The sequence below is a fragment of the Myotis davidii genome, unplaced genomic scaffold, assembly GCF_000327345.1.
Source record: "Myotis davidii unplaced genomic scaffold, ASM32734v1 scaffold120, whole genome shotgun sequence".
NCBI lineage: Eukaryota > Metazoa > Chordata > Mammalia > Chiroptera > Vespertilionidae > Myotis > Myotis davidii.
In genome coordinates, this window is record NW_006294778.1 from 2,812,598 (window position 1) to 2,817,914 (window position 5,317).

Below are 5,317 nucleotides of genomic sequence, written 5' to 3' on the forward strand. Positions count from 1 at the left end.
AAGTAAATTGGGCTGTGATCTGTTTGTGGGTGGGGGCAGTGCTTAATTATTTTGTACATGGCTATTCTAAGCCTACTCAGGATCAAGAATACTTTTATTTCCTTGGCTAGAGTGATTTTGCTAAAAATGACCAAGAAGCTGATGAGAAGAGAGGGTAGGTAGAGTTTGGGAGCATTGGGGAAGGGGAGGAGATCCCTAAATGCCAATCCATTTTAACCAGTGGAACCTTCAAAAGAGATGAATGATAGAGTAAACTTACCAAATGGAGTCCCTAGGGAATGTCCTTTAAGAAGCATGCTGTTTATTGTCACTCGTATTAATTTTTAAAGTCTGTTTTCTCCTACAGTTTCTAGTAAAAGTTAGAAATTTCTTTTAAAATAAAGCCTCATAAAGATTTTGCATCAGATGCTCTATTCTGGTCTGGTGCCACCCATGCTGGGAACTGCACGGTGTGATGGGAACAATACATATTAGGAACCAAGGGACCTGGAGTCTCCTTCCAAATACGCCTTTAGTTTGCTTGGCAATCATGAGCACTTCCTTTCTCTGGTCATGTTTTTCCAGGTGTGATAGGAAGATCTTGACCTAGAGAATTATGGCTCAAAAATTTTCAAAAGTGTTTGTAAGAAATAGAAATGAGTTCAATATGAAAAATGTAAAAGCCGCCCTGTGTTGTAAGAGTGGGTTACATGACGAACTCCCAGATTTCAATTAGAAACTGAACAAATGGAGCTGCAGATTCCAATTAGAAAACTACAGACCAAAGGATCTTCAGCAGCATCCTCACCATTGTTCCTCGGACTCATATCTGAGTACCAAGGCCCTGGGCAGGAGATCAGAAGAGGTTTGAGACTGGGATGAAAGGGTTGGGGCCTTCCCTGAGCCCGGAGGCCAGTGCTGGCTGCTTAGTGAAGAAGGAGCAGTAATTCTCACTGTCGGTGGATCAGATGCAGAGGAGCTGGGTCAGATGCAGGGTCACATGGGTTGCTGGGACAGAGTGAAGGCAGCGCTGTACAGGCTGGCCTCCATGAAGGAGATCAGATCCTAACAAATGGCTGCCACTTGGCTAGAGGTGGCTGGGGATGGTCAATTGACTTAGGTCAGGGCACAACTGGGGATTGCCCAGCCAAGGGCACACAAGAAAGATACCTTTGCATGGTCCTATTTATCCTGTTCCTACTGACTCAGCACCCGGGCCATTTGAAACAAGCCAGGAAGCTTTTGGGGGTAAGTGGAGAATGCTTCCCTGCCCCCACCCCTCTGCCAGGACTATTGTCACTGCTTTTTGAGGTCCACCTCTACCCCAAAGCTCTCCCTGACAATAGCAGCTCCCACATTGGGCAAATTGTATACTTTTAGTCAGATCCACCGCTGAATCCACTGCAGGCACTAGGCTGTCCTAGCTCCCAAACCAGTCCTGGGAAGGGCTGAGCAGTGGTTCCCAAAGGGTGTTCCATGGAACACTAGTTCTATAGGAGATTACTATGTGCTCCATGATTAATGAATATCCTGGCCCAATAAGTTTGGGAAATGCTGAGCTAAAGTTAAATGGGTATCTTCATTATGGAGCATCTCAGAGTTGTGCAGAGGCAGGCTTGTGTGGGCTTTCCACAGTTTCAGGCCCCATCCTCCACCTTCCTGGCCCTGTTTATTTTTATCTAGTATCTGTTACATGGAACCTCTTTTGGGGATTGTTGGGACAGAATGTTAGTTAATCAATAGTCTTCATTTGCCTATTATGTGATGCTTAGAATCAACTCTGGATCCTGTATGTAGGATTCAGTGGTTTGAGTCATGATCCCCAAATTGCTGAGTTCATTTGTTCAAAGTTCTTTGAAAACCACAATGTGTCAGGTCCCGGATAGGTGCTGGGATGATGAGAAACCACGAGTTATACTTTTCCTGCCTTCGGTAGTTCACAGCCTCTCAAGGCCATCAAATAAGCAAATAAATAGTTGCAAGCACAGCATGATGGATTCTCAGCAAGGGACACTTACTCAGCCACCACTGGAGTATCCCCAGCACCAAGCATAGTGCCTGTGACCTAGTAGATGCTTGTGTCAGTTTGGATTGCCTTTGGCTATACCAGACAATTACCAAATAGTAGTTTACACAAGTAAAGAGTTATTTTTCCTGCTGTGATAGGCTGAATTAAGATGTCTTCATCCTAATGCCTGGAAGCTGTGAACATGTTACCTTAAATAGCAAAAAGGACTTTGCAGATACGATTAAGTTAAGACTCATGAGATGGGGAGGTGATCCTGGATTATGCTGAGGTCCACGATGTGACCCAGTGTCCTCACAGGGGTCCTGAAAGATGGAGGCGACAGGAGTAAGAGAGAAGATGGAGCGATGACAGAGGAGAGATGGGAGTGATGCACCTCAAAGAGGGAGGGAGGGTCACAAGCTGAGGGACACTGTGGCCACTGGAAGCTGTAAAAGGCAAAGACACGGATTCTTCCCTCAATAATAACAGAGAGAACCAGTCCTGCCCACACCTTGACTTTAACACCCGTGAAGCTGACTTTGGACTTCTGCCCTCCAGAACTGTAGGAGAATACATCTGTGTTGTTTTAAGTCACTAAGCTTATGGTAATTTGTTGCAGCAGCAAGAGGAAACTAATACATCCACCTAAGAAAACATGCAAAAGTAGGCAGCTCAAGGGGTGTGTAGCTAGCTGATTGAGAAAACCATCAAGGATCTGGGTCCTCTAGCTTCCTGCTGCACCATCCTTAGCACATGACACATGACATTCTTCCTCACGGCTGGAAGAAGGTGCTGCATCTCCGTGCATCATGTCCACATTCTAGGAGGGAGAACCAAGGGGAAATAGAATAAAGATTTTTCTTGGAAACCTTTCCCTGCCCCTTGCCCCCATTCAAAGAAAGAAACCCTCCCTAGAGATATCTGCTGACTACTCATTGGCCAGAACTCTATCACATGGTTATCTCTAGTGGCAAAAAAGGCAGGGAAGGTGAGATTTTTAAATTGTGCACGTTACTTTCCTGAACAAATTGGGATTCAGTTGGTAAGGAAGAAGGTGAGAAAGGATACTGGAAGGCAAATATTCTAGTATCTGCTTCAAAACTCAATAAACATCTGTTGGAGGACCCAGTGAACATTGGAAGGAGGGAAGGCGAGTCATTTGTAGTTCTATTAGCCTAGTTGGAAAAGGGGAGATGCCTGAGTCAGGTCAGGAACGTGGGGGATGTGTAGAATGGAAACATTTTAGAGGCAATTTGGATCCACTGGGCTTGTGACTGGGTGGAGAATTAGCAATGATGCCCAACTCTCTGACTCAGGTAGCTTAGTGAATGGTGACACAGATTACCAGGACATGGAGTACAGGATGGGGAGAACTTGCAGATAATCTGAGTTCAAGGTGTCCGTAGTCTAGTCCTGTTTCTCTCTCTTACAATGATTCAATTACAGGATCTTATCTAATCCCTCTGCCTGGCATCCTAGTCATCCCCTCTAGACATGAGCCCCCTCCTTGAATCCAGTCACGGTCTAGACTATTCAATAGTCAGCGCCTCTTGGCAGGGCCCTGGTGTCCTGCCAAGCTCCAGACAGAGGCCTCTGACTCACTGACTCACTGGCAGAGATCTTGCTGAATCTGGTCAGTTTTTGTTTTTGTTTTTGCAGCGGAGCACGTGGAAGGAAGAGCCTCTGCTTCTGGTGTTCCTAAGCACTTAGTCATCGCCTGGCGTCTCTGTGTCAGACTGCTGTGTCCTGTCTGTGCACCTGGCCGTTCGGGTGCCTCTGGACCTCTTGCAGAATCAGGGCCAAGGCTATTGCAGCAAGTTGGGCACTGGAGGCAGTGGCTGTGCATTTGGGGTTGGCCTTGAGCTAGTTTCTCTATCCTTTTTGCGCTTGGATGAATAATTTGGGTCTTGCTTTGTGTAGCAGAGATTGTGAGTGCTCACCCAGGTTCATGTTCTCCCTGGAGGCCTGGGTAAACTGCATTTCCCAGCCTCCCTTGCAGTTAGGAATGGCTGTGTGACTGAATATTGAATGTGAATAGAAATGAGGGGTGCCCATGTACAGGTCTGGCTATGAAATCTCCTGTGTGGAGGGACCCCTTCCAGGAGAGATCCGGAAGAAGACTCCTTGTCCCTTGGGAATGATGGCATCACAAGGTGGGAAGAGCCTGGGTCCCTCTATCACTGTATGGTAGTGTGGCTACTGAATGCCTCCACTGAATTTTGTGTTCCGTTAATCTACTGAGGATTTGGGATTGTTGGTTACAGTATCTACTGTTACTTACGTGTAACTAATAAAATTTGGTTTCCTTCTTTCTGAAAGGAAGCAGAGCATATTGGTTAAGAGCAGCTTTTGGAATGAGATTGAGTTCAAAATCCAGCTTTGCCTACTTACTAGCTGTGTGTCCTGGGGTAAATTATTCCACCCCTTCGTACCCCACTTGCTTGTCCTTAAAATGGGGATAATAACGGGACCAATTGCATGGAGTTGTGAGGATTACAGTGAAAACATAAGTACAGTTTTCACTGTACAGGACTAGTATATGGCATATAGTAAGTACAATATAAGGACTACAGATCACTTTCCCTTGTCAATGTCAAGTTTTAATGATATAAAGCTCTTTGGGAGGGGCCAGCCAGACCCTAGGCATCCATCCCATCCCTCCTGGATACCTCTCTCTTCTGAATAATACCAGGGACTATGGCCACTAGCACCCACATTAGCATTTAGTTACATACCTGTGATAGGCTCTTCATATTTTTATATTACTTTAATCTCTGGTCATACTATTTCCCCAAATTAAATTGAAAGCAAGGACTATGTTGCATCCATTTATTTATTCAGAATAACACACAGCACTGAGCAGATAGTAGGAACTGACACAACTTATGCTTTAAGAACCAGGTAGGTTCTTACCACAAAACAGTACTGTACCCATTCATTTTAACACCTTTCCGGGACCTAGATGAGCCACAGTAAACAATATAAAGTGCAGCCAGAGCCCAGGATTCCTCCCAGAGCACTCAGCAGTTTCTAATCGATTGTTCAGAAACTTTCAGCGCTCACGGAGTACAGACTAGAGAGGCCATATGATTACAGCTAATGTGTATTGAGCTCTAAAGTTTTCCAAAGACTGCGCTGAAAACTATGTTCAATCATCTCTAATACTCAGAACAACAATAGGTACTACTGTTTTCTTCATTTTGCAGATTAAAAAAAATGGCATCTAAGAGAGATAAAGTAATGTGTTAAAGTCACACAATTAATAAGCATAAGATCTGGCATTCAAACAGAGCTGGTGCAAGGGCCCTTTTTAGAGAGCAATTTCCTGCC